Source organism: Orcinus orca, chromosome 19 (genome assembly GCF_937001465.1).
Source record: "Orcinus orca chromosome 19, mOrcOrc1.1, whole genome shotgun sequence".
NCBI lineage: Eukaryota > Metazoa > Chordata > Mammalia > Artiodactyla > Delphinidae > Orcinus > Orcinus orca.
The window spans coordinates 7959274-7983067 of NC_064577.1; the positions used below are offsets into that span (position 1 = coordinate 7959274).

The 23794-nt window shown below is 54.9% G+C and overlaps 1 protein-coding gene and 1 long non-coding RNA gene across 2 annotated transcripts in view; both read right to left on the minus strand.

Moving 5' to 3' along the window:
- The window catches only part of RTN4RL1 (reticulon 4 receptor like 1), a 67563-nt gene that overhangs the window by 43244 nt on the left and 525 nt on the right, over nt 1-23794 (minus strand). The gene's annotated exons all lie outside the window — the stretch shown is intronic.
- On the minus strand, nt 12456-22613 carry LOC125962010 (uncharacterized). The gene is made up of 3 exons (XR_007473263.1): nt 22539-22613; nt 19505-19764; nt 12456-13719 (listed from the first exon to the last, which is right to left on the minus strand). It is a non-coding gene; the product is annotated as an uncharacterized LOC125962010 (long non-coding RNA).

A 23794-nucleotide genomic window follows, 5' to 3' on the forward strand; every position in this document is an offset into this window, starting at 1 on the left:
CTCTAGATTAGAGGCATTTGTATTTCAAGGCAAAGAGATAGGTTTTAAGTACCTGTGAGAGGTGGTAATGGATGCTTGGGGAGGGGTGGGCATGGAGCTGAGAAGCGGCCTGTGAGTCAGGACGGCAGGACCTGGCTGCAGGCAGGGAAGAAAAAGTAGCCTGAGAAGCCAGGAAAAGCCTGGGGATTTGTTTGTTTTTAAACCACCCCCCCCCACTTTCTTTTTAATCGAAAAGATAATGCATGCACATAGTAAAAAAAAAAACTTTTTTTCAAAAAACACATAAAGGAATACAATGAAAAATAAATCTCCTTTCCTCTCCCAGACCTCCAGTCCCTAGTATCTTTCTTCAGAGGCATCCCACTGTTAACAGTTCCTTTTGTGTCTTTCCAGAAAATTTCTATCACATACAAGCATATCTTTCTTTTTAAAAACCAAATGGTAGTGCAGTATATTACCACAGCTTTTTCACTTAGCAATGCATCTTGGCATCTAGCCCGTATCAGTGCTACAGAGTCACCCATTCCTTGGAGCACAGAAGCCCACTGTATGAGGCTGTTGTAATCTACTTAGTCTATCCCCTACCGATGGACATTTAGGTTGTTTCCCGTTTCTGCTATTATAAGCAGTGATAACATGCACACTCCTATATGTGCATTTCTGACCACAGGTGCAAGGGGATGCGTAATAAATTCCTGGAAATGGAATTGCTATATTTAGATAGATGTGACTGACTGTGTCGGAGAAGTCCAGTTGGAGCTGTGTCTCCAGGAGAGGACATGGCGTGTCCCGGGCCTCAACCTGCCCTCCTTCCTTGCACACACAAACTCCCAGTTCCCTGACTGACATGTGGCCGTGTCAGAGGAAAGGTGTGGACTGCGTGTAGGGAAAGAGTTCTTCTCTGGATTCAGAGGAGCCAACTTGCGTGGCTGAGGACCCCATTTGGAGCTAAGAGTATGCAGACCCCCTCCAGATGGAGGTTAAGAATGTGCAGAGAGGGAATTCCTGGGTGGTCCAGTAGTTAGGACTGTGCGCTTTCACCGCTGTGGGCATGGGTTGGATCCCTGGTGGGGGAACTAAGATCCCACAAGCCGCATGGCGTGGCCAAAAAAAAAAAAAAAAATGCAGAAAGATCAAAGTTTAATGGTAAGGCTTAGCACAATGCCTGGCACACAAGGAGTGCTCCATCAGCATGAGTTATCACTGGTACAGTGACAAGAAGAAGAGGAAGAAGGGGAGGAAGAAAGCAAGACAGAGGGGGCCTGTCTTGCCAGTGGTCAGGAAAGCTCCCAGCGTCAGTCTGTTCAAGGGTCCGGTTGACTCAACGGCACCGACCTGGGAGCCTGCTCAGCGTTTGGAGCTGAGACAGGCAGTCTCTCCACTTATCACCGCTTGGCATCTGGAACTCCCAAGCCTTTGCCAGTACCTAATAAACACCATACTTCATGCCTTGCCATTGTCACCCACGCGTCCCCTGACGCCTGCTGATGACGTCTGCCACCACACACAGTCAGCATTTCGGCCTAGCACATGACTCCTTTATGACCTGCTTTCATTTTTAAGTGGTGAATGTAGCCCAAATGACGTCACCTTGACATAATGAAACTAAATCTGTGTGTTATTGTGGGGAGGAGGGCGGTGGGTACACCAGAACTTACACATCCAGAAAAGAATGAGCCTTGAGTTTGGGGTCAGTCAGACCCGGGTTTGAATCCTGACCCTGACACTTACAAGCTCTGTGGCCTTGGGAAGTCATTTAACTTCCTTGAGCCTTAGTTTCCTCACCTGTGAAATGGGCTAAGAACTTGTTCTAATAGGATTACTGTGAAGAGTAAGCAAGATAATGGATTATTGATGAATTTTTTTTTATAGACTGGCCTTATTCCAAAAATGATTTCAGGCAGTTGAGATAATGTATATAAGTGTCTGCACATGTAGTGGCCCCACAAAGCATCAATTCCCTTCCTCTGTCCTTCTGCCAAAGTAGTCAGCTTCAGACCCCACCCCCGCCCCCAACACCCCCGTTTCAAGGTACTGCCATCACTCAAAGCACTTCTGGAACTTTCTTGTATGAAAAGTGGCTCAATTCTTGAGTGCCAGCTTGTTTCCAACCTAAAAAAAAAAAAAATTCCAACAGCGAAACAAATCACATTCTGCAAATTTCTCATTCATATATTCATAATACACAGCTTCAAATTACTCTCGGCCTTTTCGAAAAAAGTCACTCCCACCCTCAATGGCCAAGGATTCACCATCACCGACGCTATCAAGAGGAAACCGCTGTGAGGTGAGGCAATTTCCCATGAACCGTTGTGAGCTACCAGATCTGGAATAACGGCAAAGCCTGCCCAGCTCCCACCCCCGACCCCATGACTCCTTTGACTCGGCCCATTCTCGGGGACACAGAATCAACAACTCTTTGCAGAAAAGTCTACCTTACTTCTCCCTTGTCCCACTCGTGGATCACATTTCCCAGTCTTTGGGGTAAAAGCAGGTTGTACTGCCTCTGAGAAGCGCCTGCTTGGATGGAATTCACAGACGCTGAGTGCTAGGATAAGGTATTGAGGGGAAAGTGGTGGGTGAGAGTTTGAGAGGATGGAGTGGCCTTCCTTCCATCTTTTATGAGGATATTTAGAGAGGAGCCCAGGGATTCTGGGCTGGAGATGGGATGACTCAGGAGGCAGAGAGCAGGGTCCCCCCGTGCCCACGCCTACTTTGTTACCATGGACCCACCAACTCTCCCAACAGGACACCCACTTGAGCCCTCCTAGGACAAAAGCAGGGCAAACACTTCCCACAGTCTGAATTTGCCCAGATGTTCTCAGGCCAGAAAATGCCAAAGGGCCCACTCCATCCTCTCCTGCCAGCTGGTGAGCTTGTTCCTCCTATGCCCACAATTCCGAAGAAACCCCTGCCCCTACCTAACCTATGAGAAGGCTGCAGGCAGTGCAATCAGGTGGAAAGGCCCTAGCTTCCAGAGGCAGCCAGGCCTGGGCTCAAATCACTTGGGCAGCACGAGCAGACCAGCTGCTTCCCACCTCCAAGCCTCAGTGTCCTTGTCTAGGAAAGGGGATAATACCTATTTGGGTATTCCTAAGGCCCCGGGTGCAGGTCCTGTAACTGGAGTGTGTGGGTTCCCTGCTCACAGGAAGCCTGTTGTGATGCCCTGATCCCACGGGGATGGAACTCAGCCCTCTGAGCTTTCACTGTGTGTCTGTGAAAGGAAGGTGGGGGAGGGGAGCCTCCACAAGCAGGAGGGCCTAGAATTGGCTCTGGGAGGACAAGACCTTGGCCTTCCCTCGCTCTCCTCCTTGCAGGCTCACCCCAGAGACAAGGGGGCTGACTCTTGCCATCAATGGAAGCACCATGTGCCAGCAGGCAAGAGAGCACATTGGTTCTGCCCAGCACTCTGTATCTGCAGCAGCCCTCTTAGTGGCTTGCTGCAAGATCTACAGTCAGTTCAGGATGCACAAGTCCTTATCCTCTTGCTAACTGGTTCAAATCGATTGACCTTCAAGTGGGTCTCATGTACAACTGGTAAGAGATGGCCTGTATGGCCAAGCAACCCATGCACTTAACTAGCTGTTGCTCAAGCAACTGAACAAGGCACATTTAACCCAAATTTGTCAGAACACCTTCTCCTCCTAGGCTGCAGGGCCAGCATTTCCCCCATCGGGCTGAAACATCTGCTGGGTCAACAGGCGGACCCTATTAGGCAGGTGGTGATAACACTAAGGTAGAATCCTTGGGGAGGCAGAGGGAGCACTAAGGCTGTGATGAGAGTCCCTGGGCCCTGCCCCATCCTGGCGCAGACCTCCTGGTAGGAGAAGGGGCTTCGTCCCAAGTGCGCTGGCAGAGGAGGGGAGGAAGGTGACTTTCCTGGCAGTTTCGTGATCTGGCTCCCGTTTGCCTTTTTTTTTTTTTTTTTTTTGCGGCACGTGGGCCTCTCACTGCCGCGGCCTCTCCCGTTGTGGAGCACAGGCTCCGGACACGCGGGCTCAGCGGCCATGGCTCACGGGCCCAGCCGCTCGGCGGCATGCGCGATCCTCCCGGACCGGGGCACGAACCCATGTCCCCTGCATTGGCAGGCGGACTCTCAACCACTGCGCCACCAGGGAAGCCCCCGTTTGCCTTTTGATCTGTTTCCTCGCTCGGGCTTTTCCCAGGAAAGCTTGGGTCTGTCTCACTGAACCCATCTCCGAGGTTAGGTCACCTCTGCTTTCCAAGTGGGAGCTGATGTTTAGTCTTTTATTGTTGCCAGAGTCTGAAATGATCTGGAAACCGGTAAAGACACCGGACACCAGGAGATGGCCTAGGAATCTTGGCCAGGCTGGGGGTGGACAGCAGCTCTCCCCACCTCCCCTTACCCTCTCTGTGCCCCCCTGCGGAGAGCTAGCTGCTGGCTGGGAGTGTCTCAGCCTGCCAGAGCGGAGGCCAGCCACCCCTAACTTTCCTCAGCTCTATTTATAAACCTCTGCTCTGCTCCTTCTGAGACCCCTCCTCAGGGTTTGAGCCTCACTGCTTTGCCTTATCAGCCTTGCTTTTCACAAGCACTTAAATTCAGGAGAAAAGGGAAAAAGTGAAATCAGATAGAAATGCAGGTCTGTTTGCCGTTTTCTCCAATGCGATGGTTCTGGGTAAACAGCAGACACCTTTGATGAAATCCCAGAAGGCTTAAACCATAAAGCTGGTTACAAACTCAATCTGTCAGAGATATCAGATTTGAAATTGTTTCAAGAAACATGTCAACATTTTCTAATGCTCCTTAAAAAAACTTCCTGGGCAGCCCTCTGTGGAGTCTGGGTCAGAGAGACAGGGTGGGGACAACCGGGGGACTCGGCCAGCCAAGAGCCCAGGAACAGGCTGTTCCAGCTGCTGGGGGGCCCTACCAGCTGTACAGGCCTTAATGGCCACGTCACAGTCATTGTCCAAACCAGGCAGAACACCAGCCTCCCTCCTGTGCGCCACTGCACCCCACCCCCCCAGTCTGGCCTCTCAGCCTCCACCCTTAACTCCCTACCTTCTATTCTCCATACTGCAGCCTGAGGAGGCTTTTTAAAATGTAAATCAGATCATGCCGTTCCTTTGCTTAATACCTCTAATGCCTTTGCGCTGCACTTAGAATAAAATCCAAACTCCTCCTATGGCCTACAAAAGCTCCTACGGGATCTGCCACTGCTGCTTCTCCCCCACTCACTACAGTCCAGCCTCCCCGGCCTTCTTTCCAGTCCTAGAACACCAATCTCTGCCTCTGGGCCTTTGCGCTTGCTGTAAACTGCCTGAGATGCTTTTGGCCCGACCCTTGGTCATTAGCGCCCTCTCCACCCCAGCTAAAGCTGGTCCTCTCCCAGCCAAGCACAATATCACACTACAGTTTATTCTCTACACTGAACTCAACCGCTATCTGAAGTCACCTTATGTGTTTACTCATTAACTGTTTCCTCCTTTGGAACGTAATCTCTCTGCAGGCTCCCAACCTGGGTGTCCCCTTCCTGGCAGCCTATGACTAGCGTATAGTAGGTGCTCAATAATGAACTGCTGCATGAATGAATGAGCAGCAAGGATGTCATCACTCCTCTAGGTATCCTCCCAGGCAATGCCCAGGAGTACAGCACCATAGAAATATCTCACCAGCCTCTCCTAACTGGCCACCTGGCTGTCCCTGCCCCACCCAGGCCTCACCCAAGGTCCCTGCAGGCTTTGGGCCACCGAGGAGCTCAGGCACCCGCAGGGATTGGACTGTCTCCCCACTCTCACTGCCCCCTTCCCCCGGGCTGTTTCCTTCCTCTCCGAACCCCCTCCACCCCGCCTCCTCCCCCGGGACCCAAACTCACACAGGCTTGAGACGGGGGGATGGGGGGCCGGGGGGGGGGCGGGGGGGAAGCAAGGGCGCGACAGCACCCTCCTCGCTGGTCTTCCTGGACAAGGTCAGGCGCCCGGTCGGCTCGGGCCTCCCGGGTCTGGGGCCGCGGAGGGGGTTGGGGGGCGAAGAGCGATGCCACCCGAGCGCTCAGGCCCCCAGCCACACCCCGCCCGGGCCGCGATCGATCCCTGCTGCTCCTGCCTCATTACCGAGGAGAACGGGGCTGGCGGAGGAGCCAGACGGCTGCGGAGGGGGCGGGGAGGCCTCTCGGCTCCCTGGCCCGGATTAAATATTTACTATGTTTTGTTTGGCCTTTGGGGGAGGGGCAGGAGGGCTGTAGCATCCGTCCGGAGCTGCCGGCGAGGCGGGGCCCGGAGGTTGGGGCTGGGTTCGGGCCCCGCGCCCCCCACTGAGCCTCCGGGGCTGGCCGGCACCCGAGTACCCCTGGCCCGACCCCTCCCGGGGCGGGGATTCTGCTCCGGAGCCGCTGGGCCGCGCTGACAGATCTGGGTTATCGCTCTGCTGCGGCGCGGGAGCTGTGGGCCGCCCGGGAAACGCTTCCCACCCCGCGGGCGCCTAGGCCAGAGGGCCGGGAGAGGCCCCGCGCTCGGAAACCCGCTCCCTCGCCCGCGTGCGTCCTGCCAGCAGACCCCCGAGCCCGAGCCTGATCGGCCGCTGCCGGAGCGCCTGGGCTGTGCTAAACCGCATCTTCTCTAGTCCTCCCGCCTCTGATCCCAGCAGCAGCCCTGAGCCGGCTCCACTCTCCCATTGCGCAGATGTGAAATCGGAGGCAGAGAAGGAGACGCGGGGGCCAGACTGGACACCCAGGAGCGCCCCCAGAGCCCGGGCGCTTCCTCACCAGGCTCGCCCGGCATCTGGTCGCACTTTTCTACCTAAGGCTGTGTCGCGCCAACGCCCTGGCGCGCTCTGCCCACCGGCCTGACGGGCTTCGGAGAAGTGGAGAGAACCGCGAGTAGTCTGGGCACCGAGGGGGACTCCGGGAGTGCTCTCAAATGCCTGCCGGATGGGCGGGTTTGCCACGCTCCTCTGCAGCCGGCTAGGACCCTGGAGTCCCTTTACACGGGCACACACACAACTCCTTCCTAGTCATCCATTTACTGTTCCCTGCTCGGAAGAGGTGTGCTGGGGACACAGAGTGCTGGGTAGACAGGGTCCATGCCCCCATGGAGTGCATAGTCGGCTGTGCACACAATAAGAGCTGCCATCCCTTTCCACCCCTCTACTCGAATGTACACTATGACACACACACACACACACACACACACACAGGGTGACTACTCTCCAACAATCCTGCTGCATGGACATAGACCCACCCTAAAAGGCTGCTCACATCACATTCTACACGGGCAGGTACACACACACATGCCCAGCCCACTGCAATCCCATCTTTACATATATATGTGTACACATGCCCACATACACGCACACAGCAACTAAGGAGTGGCTGACCCACCCCTTATATTAGTGGGTCATGTGTGTGCCCACTAATATAAACACATACACACACACGCACACGCACACACAAAGAGCTGCCCCATCCCTATACATGCATGTGTATATGCGAGTACACACATATTCACTCACAAAGAACACCCGTCTCCACCTCCATATGTGTTGGTGTACATACCCACAGAGCTGACCATCCCCTCATCCCATCCCTGCACACACCTGCACTGAAGTGTCCACTGCCACCCCATCCCTATACATGTGTGTCCCCCCTACACACACACACACAGGCACACAGGCACACACGCATGCGCACTGACTACAGGCGGCTGGGGAAGAGCCGCAGCCTCCAGCCCTGCTCCTATTTCAAGAGGAGCGTTGCTGGAAAAGGAACAAAAGCAAAGCTGGCTATAAATAGCCACCTCCCTCCCTGCTTTTCCTGCCCTCCGGCCTCAAGGCCGTGCGTCTCCTCTCCTGCCTCGGGCCCAGAGCAGCCAGGGCAGGGCTGTCCCCAGGAATGGGCAGGGGGGCCCTAGAGGCCCTGTGGCCAAGCACTGAGCACTGGGGCCGGCGAGGGGCTCTGGGCCTGGGTGGGTGCAAGGGCCCACAGCCTGCCACCTGCAGCCAGCCCTGTGTGCATGTGCCCAGCTTGGAGGGAGGGAGGCCCACTTGGGCCAGGCGTGGTTGCTGCCTCAGCAGAACTGCAAAGGCTGGCAGCTGCAGGGGGAGGAAGGCGGGTCTGCCAAGCAGCAGCCACAGCTGCCCCTGCCGGGCCCTCCCTTCCCGGCCAGGTTAGACCTTCCCTGTGTTGATTCCTGGTTTGGTTCCTGCACCCAGAGTTGGGGATGTTGGGTGCCCGGTCAGGAAGCCACCATGGGGTAGAGGAAAGGGTGGCAAGATCAGAAGTGGGGGAAAGGATGCAAGTCCTACTTTGAGTTCCAGTTCTATCACCTACTGATCCACCAGCCTTAGGACAGGCTCCTGATCATACCACCCAGCCTCGGTCTCAACCCCCTCTTCATGGGGTGTTGGGAATGACGCATGAAAAACCGGCATGCCTGGCAGGCCCTTGAGAACTGTGGAAGGCCATGGGATGGGGGAGATTACAGACTGCTCTCTGTGTCTGAGAAGAATTGGATTAAAATAATACCTTTATTTTGTATTTACCATGTGCTAGGCACTGGGCTATCTTTAGTTTATTTCATCCTCTGTGAGGTAGGTACTATTTATTTTCCCATTTTACAGATGGAGAAACTGAGGTTCAGGGGCTCGCTCTAAGTTCACACAGGTCCCTAAAGCACAAAGCCAGGTTGCAAAGCCAAGCTGGAACTGAAATCAAAGCCCTCTTTCTTACGTCTTATACTGTGGGGGACTGGGGAACCCTGGTTCTCAGGTTAGCCCCTCCTCAGGGACCAGTGGAGGGCTGGGCTGGGCTGCCTGGGCTGCCTGGGACTGGAACTCAATGGGCTGCAGGGAGTGAGCCGGCATGGCCCTCTGCTCCTGAGGCCCCCACCAGGGACTTGTGGGATCAGCCCACCTCCCACCCACCCCTCCTGTCCCTAGCTCAGGCAGACCTACTTTCAAGGCTTTAATCCTTTTTGCTTAAAGGATTTTTTTTTTTTTTTTTTTTTTGCTTGGGGAAGACTTGGTCTGATCAGAGGAGAGACGCAGGGAGCTGACAAGCTGCAGAGGATGGGGGGTGGTGAGGAGAAAGAAATACATATTTATTACCCTCAATTATTAAAAAATAGATAGTACCAGATCTTAGGTCCTGGCAGACACTGCAGTGGCATTTGTGCAAGGACTGTTTTCTTTCCCTTTTCTGTCTCTGTCTCCCTTTTTTTCTTTTTGTTAATTCTGTTGAGATTGTGATGTTTGTAGTGTGGCTAGCTTGTTAGGAAAAAATGCCCTGGCCAGTTCCCAGCGGGCTGGACAGCCGAGAGGCGAACAGAGCCTGCGACCAGGGAGCCTCTGTACCCCACGTACAGGGAGGAGCCGGACTCCTTCTCAGTGGAGGAGAGGGTGTGGGAGGGAAGGATCTGTGTCCCCGTCTGGGGCTGCTCGGGCTGGGCCCCGGCAGGCACGTAGCCCCAGCTGTTTCTCCCCTGCTCCCTGCTCTCTCAGGGCAAACCCACCAATAACCAATAATATACCCGCCCCCCACCCCTTCCCATGTTGCTGCTCTTTCCAAGGGAGTGGAGAGAGAGAAATCGATTCCAGCTTCTTCTGTGAGGGAGGTGACAGCTCTTGCCCCAGGCTTCTGAGGGCTTTGCCCAGGGGCACTGCCAGCTCCCCAGACACACCCTGCTCGCCCCAGGACTGTATCAGCCTGTTGAAAAGTGGGCAGATCACCAGCTTGGTGCAAAGATGCCAAGGCATCCTGCAGGGTCCCAAGGCCCATTGAGGCCTGATTCCCCAGCAGGCAGGTATACACCCCCAGCCTCTTTTCTTGTGGATCCTGCAACAGGGCAAGGTGGGGCCCTAAACAAAAACAGAGAGAGGGATCTCCAATGAGGAAAACGACCAAGAGGCAAAGCCACTGGGAAGCAGACTATGGCATTCATTTTGGTACTTGAAGACCTCACAGAGCCTGGCACACAGTAGGCCTCGGTACAGGGCTGTTGGATAACAGATCAGGATGGTGAAGACAGAACAGCAGCAGCATTTCACTGAGGCCTTGCTACCTGCCAGGAAGGTGCTTTACACCCACCTTGTCATGAGTTCTCAGAACCCCAAGAGGCAGATGGCATTGGCCCCACTTCTCAGATGAAGAAACTGAGGCCCAAAGAATTAAAAGCATCTGCCCAAGGTCAGGCAGCTAGTAAGTGGCAGAGCAGGGCCCTGATTCCCGCCCATCTGGCTCCACAGCCTTTGCTCTCAGCTACTCATCTCTCTATACAGAGGCAGCAGGCAAACCCGAGCAGACCAGGAATACGTTTGAGGAGAACCAGGCAAGAAGCAGTGTCCATTTCACAGCCCAAGAGACAGAGTTACTGGGCTGGGGCCAGGCTTTCCTTTCTGATCAGGGAGACCCTGTTTTTGGAGGGAAGGAAGAGGCAGCTGAGAAGACAGGGCTGTGGGCCAGTGGTGGGTGGATGATGTCCCAGTTTTCTGGGGAGGCTTTCAACCTCTTCTTACTTTCCTGAACCAGTGAAAACCATTTGGGAATGCTTTCCAACTCCCCCGCCCCCCAGCCCCGCACTGCCTTACGGAACTTCTCCTTGACTGTAGGCAGAGGGGGCAGGGAGTTCAAGACAGAGCCAGTGCTCCCCAAAAAAGGTGACCCATCCCTGTTGGTCCCGAGACTCCTCCCCCTGTCCAGGGCTGGCCTATGTCATTTTGTCCACTCACACAGACTTAGCCCTGGACACGGAGAGGCAAAGCTTCAAAGGGCACTCAGGTCTGGCCCACAGGAAGGACAGCACAGGAAGTGACCACTCATGCTACTAATACTGAGGCCGCATTGGTTGAACTCCTATTCTGGGTCACGGTAAAGTGCCAAGAACGTCATCAGCATCACCTCATTTAAGCTTCACAACCCTACAAGACAGGTGCTCTTGGTGGCCCCATTTTACAGATGGAGTAAATCAAGTTCAGAGAAATAAGGTCATTCCCAGGACTCGGATCTGGGTCTGGCCAGATCCCCACTTGGAGGTGAAGGGCTCAGCCACTGACCCCTGGAATGAGCTCTCCCTACCAGACCCTCTCCTCTTGTGGGAGAAAGCCTCCATTGAGCGAGGACAGCCACTAGCACAGCCGCAGAGGCCACCAAGGAGGGCTCCACCGGAGTAGAGGTACAGGGAGAGGCTGGCGATGGGGGTCCTGGACAGATAAGGGGCATGTTACCAATCTTATCAGCCAGTATGCTTTGGACTTCGTATGGAACACACCAACCCGATGCTGTGTGATGCTGGGCAACCTACCACAGCTCTCTGGGCATTGGTTTTCTCCGCTGAGTTATAAGGTCTCTTCTAGCACCAAAGAGTCTGCAAATCTGTCAAATTCACCCAAATCCCCTGGTCCAGATCAGAGGCCAGGCACGTGGTCTTCCTCATGCTCCATCCTCAGGAGTTTTTGGTGCCACAAGCCACTCTGATTCCAAGGAGAGCTAATGCCTCTGTACATCTTCGCCCTCTGGTGTGCTCACAGGCCGCTTCGCTGGAGACCTAGACCATGTCTCCGCCCCCCACCCCCACACACACCCTCTTCCTCCTCAAATAACCAGAAGGCTTTGCATCCTGCTGTCTGCTACTTGGGGTAGTGTCAAGCTCACCTACCTAAGGGGCATCACTGACCTCTCACACTGGCTTCCTTACGAAGACCTTATGAAGGACTTCCCCTGCCCAGAAGCCCACACAGCACATGGGCCGAGGCATGTGCACAGGTGTGGGCTGCGGCATAAAAAAGAGGGAAACCGTCTCCACGCACAACCCAGAGGATGGGCAGTCAGACGAGGGACATTCTGCGGTCATTCAAACAGGTTTCGAATGACCACACTAGAAAGGCGTTTGAGATCTACTGTTAATGCAACAAGGGCACATTTGCATGAATGTAGGAAAGAAGGTTAGAAGGAAGGATGCACCATATGCCCTGGGAGGGATGAGGGTTCCCACTCTTTGACTTGTGGGATTATAGTGATTTTCTTCTTTTTGCCAACCTGTGGTTTTCCAATGTTTTCTGCCACGTGTATGCATTATTTGCAAAGTTCAAAAATGTTACTCTAGGGAGAGAAGGCTGCTGTAGAAATGAGGCAGCAGGTGAAAAAAAGCAAGACCTTACACAAAACTAAGTTCTATGTTTTGTGCTTAGGAGTAAAAGGCAAGGGCTTATGGAACTGATCTCTGATCTTGTACTAGGGTTACAGCCTGGACCACATTAAGAGCCAAGGAGAGGCTTCCCTGGTGGTGCAGTGGTTGAGAGTCCGCCTGCCGATTCAGGGGACACGGGTTCGTGCCCCCGTCCGGGAAGATCCCACATGCCACGGGGCGCCTGGGCCCGTGAGCCATGGCCGCTGAGCCTGTGCATCCGGAGCCTGTGCTCCGCAACGGGAGAGGCCACAACAGTGAGAGGCCCGCGTACCGCAAAAAAAAAAAAAAAAAAAAAAGAGTAAACAGCCCTGGGTGGCCATATTGGCCCTTGTGTGAGGTGAAAAGTCATGGGTGCAGACAGTGGGGCAGGGGCAGGAGTAGCTGTCTTAGGTGGAAGGAGAGGCCATGAGAGAGACCACAGAGAGGTTGCTACTTTCTAGAGCTAGCCCCTCTCCTGGAGGCTTCTGGAGTCCAGGTCATGCATCTCTTTGCAATAACCCGCCATTTCCAATGAGCTACCTTGAATCCCTGCCATCACATTTGTTCACTGAAGGCAGAAATACCAGTCCACCAGGGGCAGTGGGCCAATCACAGGAAGACGATACCACTGCTACCTTGAGGCAGCCTCAGGGCCAATTGCCGCCTCATGATTTGGTGGTCAAGTTCCCCCTTCGGGTGGTGCGTTCTCCTGAGTGTGGCCCTGTGAACTGTCCCCGCCTCTCTCCCCTGCTCAGAGATGCTGTATCAACCGCAGGCTTGGGCAACATCCTCCCTGCAAGGAGAGGAAGTAGTTCAAAGTAAAAGGCATTTCCACAGATGGGAGAGAAGGCAAAAGAGGCCGAGTTTTCTCACCCCAGGCACCACCTGAGCTCAGCTTTGCCTCATTTAAACATTTCAGATCTCTGAAGCCCAGAATGTCCACGAGAGGTTTTCATTTGCCACGGAATCAATGGTGCAAATTTTGTTCCATAAAAACCTGCCAAGTACAGCCCTAAACTTTTCTGAGTGAGAGTGCTGTTTCTTTCCCCGACATAGCTCCTGCCCTGCTGGACGTCCTCTGTGGCCCAGTTGCCCAGTCTTTCTGTGCCTGTTAGCTTTCTCTGCCTACAGAGGAATGGAACAGGGCTGGGGTGAGGCAGCAACAGCCCTGGGCCCTAGATGAGCTTTGTACCCCTCTGCGCCTCAGTGTTCTCATCTGTAACTTGGGACTAATACAACCTGCCTTTTCTGCTCTTAATGAGGCATTGTACAGGGAAAACCATGAGACACTGTTCTCCATACTCCTCACTTAAAAAAAAAAATCTGTTTCCTCCTGGTTCCTGATACGATGTTTCTTTTTTTCTTTTCTTTTTTTTTTAAGCCCTAGGTTATCGTGATTTAATTTTTCTTACAGTTGCAGAGCAATTTAAAAGTTAGGTTTTGGTACCAGGTTCCTTGTGTTCCAATTAACATGTAATCAACATTCAGTCAACATTGGCAGTCAGCTCATAAAGACACATTAGTTATTGATTCAGTACTCTTTACCCAGTGTCACACTTGTGCCACATTTTATTTTGTGCAGGACGCTGTATTAGTCGGGTCCTGGTAAGAAAAACAGAGCACTGTCAGATCGAGTAATTTGATGAGTACATAATAAAGATGAGAAGAGTGGGTAAGGAAACCCTAAGAGATAATGTCTTTTAAGGCCCCCTCCCCACAGAGCTGAGTGAGGAGAGGGAGCTCTTACTGAGCCTGGAGAAAGAGCTGCTGTGAGGGCTTTGACCCTTTCACATATACCAGACTGACTTCCAACTGTCAGAACCCGCATTCCTTTGCCTGAGGGCCTCGTCTAGCAGGGAAGCTGTCTTTGCTTTCTCCAGGGGAACTGTACACTTAGCCAGTGAGGGATGGGAGTTGTGTATAAATACCCCAGCTCCCTCCCCTTGGAGTGAGAGAACTTTGAGGTGCATGTTCTAGACTGTATCTGAAGTTCCCCAGTGAGATTAAGTTCTGGTTGACCATGATAACACAACTGTTATTGGCTTCTTCCCTTCTCTGTCTCATTTCCCCACTCGTCTCCTAATGTTTCCTAGGATCCCTCCCAAATAAAGACGTGCATTTGAATCCTTGTCTCAGGCTATACTTCTGGGAGAACCTTTGGGTGACCTATGGTGGAGGGACACAGAGAGCCCATGGCGACCCACCATTGGTTGAACCCAGCTGGAAGCAAGAGGGCATGGGAGCTCATTGCTGAAGTTCCACAGACCAAGCTCCCAGGACAGAGAGCAGGTTGGAGAAGGGTGGAGAGCAGATCTGAAGGGGCGGCGGGGTAGAGAGTAAGCTGCCTCCTCAAGGAACTTGCCATACAGCGGGGAAGGCAGATAACATAAAGGTAATTGCAATAAAATAGATTGAGTGGGACCTCCCTGGTGGCACAGTGGTTAGGAATCTGCCTGCCAGTGCAGGGGACACGGGTTTGAGCCCTGGTCTGGGAAGATCCCACATGCCGCAAAGCAACTAAGCCCGTGCGCCACAACTACTGAGCCTGCGCTCTAGAGCCCACGAGCCACAACTACTGAGCCTGCGTGCCACAACTACTGAAGCCCGCACACCCTGGAGCCCGTGCTCCGCAACGAGAAGCCACCGCAATGAGAAGCCCCTGCGATGAGAAGCCCCTGCACCACAACGAAGAGTAGCCCCCACTCGCCGCAACTAGAGAAAGCCCACATGCAGCAATGAAGACCCAATGCAGCCAAAAATAAATTAAAAAAAAAGAAATAGAGTACTGTGACCGGAAGTACAGGATATGGTGGGACATGGAGGTTGGCTCCCCAATCCAGGGGGTGCAGGAAGGTTTCCCAGAGAAGTGATGTGTAAGCTGAGTCCTGAAGGATGAGCGTGAAGGGGAAGAGAGCAGTGAAGAGTGTTCTAGGCAGCAGGAGCTGCTTGTTGCAAATCCTTAGAGACAGACAGAGAGCACAGTTCAGTCGAGGGATTGAAAGAAGTTCATCAGAGCTGGAACTCAGAGTTCAAAGTGGGGAGTGGGGAGAGGAGAGGGTGGGGCTGCAGGTGGGGCAAGAGAAGAGGACTTGACGGCCAGGCTGGGAAGTCTGGACTATCCCCGGAAGGAAAAGGAATCACTGAAGTCTTTTAAACAAGGAGGGACAAGATCCCACCGCATTGTAGAATCTGGCCACCACGTAAAGGCTGGATTGGGTGAAGGCAAGAGTAGAGGCAGGGAGGCTGCTGGTGTGATTGGGGAGAGGATGGTGGCCGAGGCTAGGGTGGAGGTAGGGAGAAGAGGTGCATGAAGGATGCTGAGGGAGGACAGGCAGCACATCTCAGACTAATGGGGAGGGGAGGGGTGAGGGGGGACGTTCGTGGGTCCAATTCTCAGGCTGACGGTACCTGCAGGGATCGTACTGCCAAATGCTGAAATGGGAGAAATGGGGAAAGAGCGAGCTTGCTCAGAGCTCAGAGTAGAAGTAAGAGCATGGTTTCACACACACTGGGTTTGAGGGGCCTGTGTGGCTGCCAGTGGAGACATCTGGGGGAGGGGTCAGCTGGCTGGATGGCTCCGGACGTCAGAAGCAACATCTCATCTGGAGATGAGATGTTGGGGGGGGGGGTCAGTAAATGGGTGCTACAGCCGTGGACGAGCTGACAGCCCCAGAGCTGAGCTGACACCCCCAGAGCAATGCCTGGGAGGCACCACAATGAAGGATGGCAGGAGGTAGCGAAGCTGGCTAAGCAGGAGCAGCCGCAGAGGCAGGAGAAAGACCAGGGGGGCGGCCATCGGGGAAGCCAAGGGAAACTATGGCCGACGGCGTCAAAGGCCACCACGTCAGGTGAGACAAGGAAAATGTCTGGTAGGGTCAGCGTCAAGCCAGAGAGGTGACAGTGGAGTGACGGCTGATGTGTCCTCCTTGAGGGGTGAGAAGGAGGTGAGGGCAAGCAGACTCCAAGTGTGGACAGCTTCTCCCAGCTAAGTGGTCACCAGGGGTCCAAGCCCCGCTGCACGAGACAGAGCTCAAACCCAGGCCCGTGGGCAGTGCGGTGTCCTCTACGTCAGCACGCGACACAGCCGGTGGCCTTCCTGCCGGCACTGCTTGCTGGCGGCGGACCCCAGCCCCCAAGCTGGAGGAGCTGCTAGGGTAGCAGTAAGGCCAGAGGAGGGGGTCCCTCAAGCCAGCTCTGACCAGGGCCACCTGCGCTATCTGCTCTGTATTCTGGGCTCTAACACTGGACATGATTTGAAGAAACTCTTTTACTGCCGAAAAACATTTGTCAAGCCGTCAATCCAGTCGTATTACAGATGGGGAAACTGAGGCCCAGTGTCCAAGGTCCTAGTGAGTCAGCCACAGAGACGGAACCAAACCCAGCCCTGGGACTCCAATTTTGGGGTCCTTTCCAGAGCCCCAGGGTCCCCAGGAAGAAAAGGGTCTTAGCCAGGCCAAAGCCAGGGTCGCACAGAGCTGCTGCTACAGGCAGAGCCTGGCGGCCGGTGAAGACAGAGACAGACAGAAGGGTAAACACCGTGAGACGTGCTGCCTGCAGCACAGGCTGAGGAGGTGGCCGGCGTGCTACAGCCCTCACCCTCCGCCCAGCCTGCCCGGGCTGCCCCACGCTGGCCACTGCGTGACCTACCCGGGCCCGCCTCCTCCGAAGCCCACCGTACCGCCTGCTCCTTCCTCCTCCCAGCCTGCTCAGACAAGCCCATGAATAGAACATTAAAGGTAAAACCTTCTAAAAGGAAAAGCAGCTCCCTGGTAGGAGTCGCCCCATGAAATGTCAAATGCAGGAAGCCTGCGCGCTTCTCACTAATGGAGGCACCTTAGTCTCCATCCCCATCATCCAGTCGCCCTATAAATAAATCACCGTAAGAAGAATGCCGGTTTTCCCCCAGGGCCTCATGAATCTCTCTATAAAAGCCCCCTTCACGACGTGTTGGCTCAGGTGCCCAGAGAGAGACATGGCGAACTCTGCTAGGGCAATTTTAGAGGCAGAAGTAACTCTCATGCCACCTCTGTGGGCTGAGAGCTGGTAACTCAGCCCTTCTCCTGACTCGGGAAAGAATTTTTTTGCTCCATTTCCTGCAGATCCACCCCGACCACAGAGCCACCGTCCCCTGGAATCAGCCCAGGACGCTACCAAGAGGCCTCGGCTCCGAGGGCTGCGGTGGTTTGTCCCCTGGCAGACATGTGATGAGTCGTGCCCACCCACCCCTGCGTGGGCGGGTGAGCCATATACCCGTTTGAGCTTTGTTCCTGACACGTGGCATGCAGAGCGCCGGCCTGCCCACTCCAACATCATGCTAGAGGCCCCGGGGTGGGAGTGCCGACCTAAGCGCCCGAGCCCACAGCTGAGCTTTCGGGACGCTCAGCTTTGCCACAGCGGACCTCTGGCGTGCACTCCCGGAGCCTGCTGCACGCTCACCAGGTGTGTTTCTGCACACACACACAGAGTATTCTGCCAACCCTCTTGCTATGTCGGCACGGAGGCCTCCACAGCACCTCTTCTGAATCACATAGCAGGGGCTGGCAGGGGCTGTTTGCAGTTTCGGATCCCAAGTTCACTGACTGATTAGACAGTAATCACAGGTTCGGAAGCACCCCGCTGAATCTGTTAGATCTGACACCCCGCCCCACCCACACCGAGAAGGAGAGGCACTCCTCGCTCCAAGGGGGGAATCTGCTCTTCTATACCGCGAGATCGGCTAGACTCTACCTTTTTTTTTTTTCCTTTTCCAAACTGCAGGAAGGATGGGTCTCTCAGGTACGCAACCGCGGCCGGAAGGGGGCAGGAGAAATCCCTTGTGGAGGACAGCTCTGAGTTCTGCAATTACCACCCAGCTGACAGGGTAGGGCTGGGCCATGGGAGCGCCCTCAGGAGTGAAGGAACATTCCAAAGGAGGAGGGGTAGGTGCAGGTGGAGGGACCTCCCTCATCCAGCCTAACTGCCACCACCAGAGGCTGTTGCTCCCTAGTCACCGACCAGTTTGGGGTGTGGCTCTGTTAGCCAGTCCACCAGGACAGCCTGGAAGGGGACCCACGGAGGGCAACCTATGGAGAAGTCCCAGCCCCCAGATAAACCATGGCTCCACCTTTCTTAAGGGCATGAAAGCAGGCAGGTTGGTGCTGGCCCACTGTCTCACCCTTGTCTGCAATGAAGAATCCAGAGCAGGAGACAGTAGGGGAGGGGTGTGTCTCCCCAGACAGAAAGTGTGTGTGTGGAGGTGGACAGGACACATGAGAGAGGGGTTCAGGGCATCAGGAGCCCCAAGTCCCAGCCAGAGATGTTCCTGGATGAACACCAGAAGGGGAGTGCATGGGAACTACCAGGGAACTCTGTAACGAGGCACAAGTGATTCAGCAGTGCCCGGCACCTCGCAAAACAAATGTCATGTAAATCAAGGCAGATGGGCATGTGAGGCAGGGGAGCTTAAAGGTTAAGAGAGCACGGAAAAGAGCGTGGTGGCAGAAAAACCTGGGATCGTATCCTGACTCAGTGTACCAGCTGGGTGACCCAGGGCAAGGGAGTTCATTTGTCTGTGCCTCGGTTCCCTTATCTTGATAGCAGGGACAAGCACATGCTGATCTTGATGGGTGATTGTGGAGATTGCATGAAGTGAGGCATGAAGTCCACTCAGCTTGGCCCATCACTACTTATAAGCAGCTATTGTCAGCATGCGGACAGGGATTGGCGCAGTCGGATTCAAGGCAGGCTGGGAAGAACAGTCCATTCCCTGACGCCCACTTCCAGCTCACATCCATCCCTCCTCCCAGCAGGCTTGGCCAAGTATGCTCTGAGACCCGCATGCCCTCCCCCTGCTCTAGTAATGGACACCAAATCAGCCGTGCCTCTTCTCCCCAGTTCAACGACATCCAAAGGTCCCTGCTCCTGGGCCCCCTTGCCTGGGAGTTGATGTCTCCCTAGGTCTTCTCCCAAGCCTTGAGGAAGCCCTCGCCCTGGGGTGCCTGCCTCACTCGTCTCTCGGACTCACTTCTACCCAGGGTGGCCTGGTCAGCGCACCCCGAGGAAAGGGCTGCTTCCAGCACTCTGCACGGAGGTCCTGCCTTCTGCTGTCCCTGGAGGCTCTGTTCCCGTTTCGCCAGTTATTTTGCTTCCTCGGCCATCTGTTCCCTCCCTGTCATCTCCTCTCTGCTTTAACCTTAACCACCACTTCACTGCAGATGGTACCAAACAGATCCGTTCTTGACATCCTTCATGATGCCTGCCCCCTCCTTCTCATCTCCAGAGAGTGAGCTTCTGCTCTGTCCTTTCTCAGGCCCTGACTCCAAAGCTTGGAGTTGGATTCACCTCCCACAAGGTCCCATTCACCCTCCTCGGTCCCAACTCTGCCACAGGTCAGGGGGCAAACACCTACCCTTTTCCCCGTCTTTTCCTTTTCCTAATGAGACTTCCTCTTTTCAAACGTGGCCGAGAACCTCTCCTGGCATCAAGTCCACTGTTTGCACTGTTTTATCCACCTGGTCTCCTAAAACGGAGCTGTTTAACCCTCCAGGGGGGTCGGGGTTGGTAGCCTGAATCTGAGACCAGAAACTCAGGCTCATTCCTGCAGTAAAGGAGCCAGTATGTCCACGCTGGGAGTTTGGGCGCTGAACAGTTCCTCTGTAGAAAATGGACCTGGAAATTGCAGTGAGGAGTTGGCCCTGTGTTGGCATGACAGGGACGGAACCAAAACACATTTTCCACATTGTGTGAGCTCACAAAAGGGGAGCATTGCACTGCCTTCCTTGCTTTTATTCTGGATCCTGGTGAGAAAATGCACGCGTGGACTTTATTTAGCAACTCACTCTGCCTCTCCTCTCTATTGAGGTGACCTGGTGCTCCCCTAAAAGTCTTCCTATTGGCTTCTCTTTGCTGGCATAAGGACCAGGAGCTTTGAGGAAAGAAGTCCGGAAGCTCCTAAATCAGGAAACTGTCTTGGTGTCATTGGTTTCACTAGGCTGCATTACGTGAACAGGACAGAATTGGGCTGGGAAGACCGAAATCCCGCTTCTGTACCTGGATTCGGGCTAAAAAGCCTCATATCTCAGCCCTCTAGACAGGGCTCTTGTATTTCCCCTCTACACTTTCTCTAGCAGAACGGAGAGTGTCTTGGCTGTCCGTGGAACACTCTCCACTTCCCTTCTCCATTGGGGCTAAGGAGGGCCATGTCACTAATAGCTCCAAGAGGAGCCTGCTTACACCTGGCCACATGGAGACCCTCTGATTCCCTAGGGAACCTCTGGATTCAAATCAACCAAGCATCTGACAACCCCATGGCCCCTCTACACTTCCCTTCTCCCCACAAAGGAGACCCAGTCTAGCCACTAGGCCAGCCCATCAGGCTATGGAAACCAAAAGGACAAAATGCACCTTACCGGGTTGCAGGCCTTCATCTAGCTCTTGCTGAATTATGCAGGGATGGCATTAACTTATATAAATGAGTGTGTTTGACTGATTTTGTGGTTGATGTACAGATAAATTCTAACGAAAGACAGCTACAAGCTTTTAAATTATTAATTAGACTGCCACTTAACAAAACCTACTTGGCACTCTATTTCCCTGCTTAACAAGACAAAAACTTTAAGGTTCTGTATGTGCCCAGAGGCTGTTGATTTGCATTGTTTTTATAGCTCTAAAAATGAAAACCATAGATCCTGACCTTAAGCAGGCCGCTTCTTGCAAAGCAAAACCCCCAGCAGGCTGCCCTTCCTTCCTGGACGGTGCTGGGTGGCTCGGGGCCTCGCTTGCCCTGACCACCTCTCATCTCTGACCAGAGATTTGCTTTTTATATCCCTGGTTCTTCTGGGGGTAGGCCAGGAGATGGAAAAGCCAGCAGGCCTAAAGGCTGAAGCCTAAAGCTACCAGCGCTGTCAGCAGCAGGGCTATTCTGGTTCAGAGGTAGGGCACCCCCAGTTCCTAAAATGTCCTGCCTGGGGTCAGCGCCATGTTAACTGCAATAGGACAACCAGCAATCAGAGGGACGACCCTTGTGGTCCAATCCCTACTCTCACCTTCTTCCTCCTCTGGGGTTTCTTTGCAGGATAGGTAGGGCTCGTGGTCCCATCTTCTCCCAGGAACTAGGGAGGGCTACTCTTTCTTCATCTTTCAAACCCTTTTCCAAATCGTAATTAAACTATGAAACTCCCTCAGAGCCAGGACCCCACACAGGGTTCTGCATCTGATAGGCAGGGAAACTGCAAAAAACTATCTGAATCCATGCTATGACATTTTTGCCGGGAGCCTTTGGGAACAATTTGAGAAGCAGAAACTTCAAGGGCCACCCCTCTTGGCACTAGCCCCAGTCATATCTTTGTCTCTGGGCACACACCTAGAATCCACACAGAGAATCTGAGTGGCCTGTGTGCGTGTGTGTGTGTGTGTGTGTGTGTGTGTGTGTGTGCGCGCGCCTGTATGCGCAAAAGAGACCAGTCCTGGGGACCAGGATCAGGGGCCAAGGGAGAAAATTGCCCAGGAAAGGACCCAAATAAAAGTCCTTTGCCCACACCATGTCCCAGCAGCAGGCTCCAGGCCGCTGGAGCCCAGCCCAGCCCAGCCCAGCAAAGGACTTCTCTGCTCTGCTTCCCTCAGGCCAATCCAGGTGGAAGCCTCTTTGGTTGGTAGAACCTCTCCTGCCAATGAAGCTGTGCAGGAAGGGAAAAATAGCCCAAGTGGCAAACACACGTGACTGCCAAGCCTCCAGTGGCCACCTCTTGGGCAAGGTAAAGAGCCTCCCCCAGAGGGAAGCGGCCCCCAGAATGCATTGGACTCATCCCAAGCTGGGCCTCTGGCTAGCAAGGATGTGAGAAAAAGCCTCCTGGAGGCTGCTCCAGCCTCCCTGGGCACTTAAACCATATAAATAAAGTGCGTGGGCTGCTTCATGGCTCGTTTTTAACTGTAAACTGCCAAAAGACAAAAGACCAAAAGGGAGATGAGATGTCAGTTCCTCTCTGTTATCTCCATCACAGACCTGCAGACCAGACATGGCGGCCTTTAAAACTGCCTGGGAAGCCTTCCCCACTGGGGCAAGTTTGCACGCTCCTGGCCCAGGCTGCCCAGACCTCGGCCTGCGCTCAGCTGTGTAAAAAAGCATCCTCTCTGTGCAGACACACTCTGGCCAACACCGCTGGTTGCTGAAAAGGCTTTTAGTCCCTTTCTGCTAGGAAAAGGAACTGGGGTGTATCCGTGAAGTGGTTTCTCCAACCAGCCGCAGAGACTTTTCCCACCCACAGTGAAGGGCAGTCAGCGTTTCCCCCCTGCACTGCACCGACCCACGTGGAGGGCACAAGTCACACACAAGTTTGTGGATATTGACACGGTGGGGCAACCGAGGCTCCTGGGTCGGACTGAGACAGCCGGGACCACCACACCGCCTTTACTGCTTCCAGCGCAGGCGTGGTTTCTTCACCTACCTGTCCGACCTGCTTATGGGGTCTCTTCCATCACCCCCACATCTGCTCCTCCCTGCCCATCTCCGGGCTTTGCTTCCCCCTCCTCCGCCACCTCCCCCCTGCCCATTTTCTCCTTCCCCATCCTACTGTGAGGTCAGAATCCTGTGCTTACGACACCTCGGTCTGTTGCCATGGAAACAGGGGCGGATTAAGGCTGGAGCGCGGAGCGCAGGGATCAGGCCCCTCCGCTACCTGAGCACCCGCCTCAGCAGGCTCCCGCAGGGCCCGGGCAGCCAGCCGTAGGCGCCGGCGGCTCGTCAGCCGCTCGGCCCGGGCCAGGGACGAGGGGGTCCCGACGGGGCACCGCAGCCCACCCGGACCTGGGAAGGGAGAGAGGTAGACGCAGAGGCCCGGGCAGCGGTTGGCGGAGCTCGCGGGCTCACGGCGTGGTCACCTGCCCTCCCTGGGCCCTGGGGACAGCTCCCGGCGCGGCAGCCACGTGGGGGCGCGGCGGGACTTCCCCAGCGCCCGCGCCAACTTTGCAGCGCTCAGCTATGAGCTCGACAAGCCCAAGGCTCGTCGTGCGGTGGTCGCGGTCTCTTAAGTTGACCCTGGCTCCGGCCGCGCTCGCTCCCGGCACGGCCTCCGCCTTCGCATCCCTCCGCTCCAGGCAGAAGGAAAGTTTGAGGAACCGATCAGCAGGGGCTAGCCACCAACCCTCGGCCGCTGGGTGTCCAGAGCCCGCTGCTGAGGACCACCAAAGCGGGGCTACAGGGAAGGTGCCCGAGTCCGGGCCCCACCTGGGAACCAGGACGCGCAGTGAGTGAGCGGCCGGGCCGCGCGGTGACTGACCGCCAGCTGCACCGGAGCGCAGGTTGGACCCGGCCCCGCCAAAGCGGCAGAAGCTGGCGGCGTGTGCCCGCGCAGGGGATGGAGCCTGCAAGTCAAAACTTTATACTGGCAAAGCTAAGGTCCCAGGAGGCCGGCGCCCCTTCCATCAGGGGCAGCTCACTGTGGTCTCGAAATGACCTCGCCGAGCCAGAACCCTAGGCCTGGCCGCTTGATCCAGGGAGCAAATCCCGTGTCTCGCTACTGGCCCCAGTCAGGGGCTGAGCTCCTCCAGCAGCACTTCCTCGGCGGTTGCGTCCCCGCAAAGCCCGCCAGACTGCCCAGAGCTGCTTCCCGGGCCCGGAGCCCCGGCGCCTGGCAGCTCTCGGGCGGCTCCCAGGCTCGCGGCTCTGCCCCGTGCGTATCCAACTCCAACTTGCCCCTGCGGC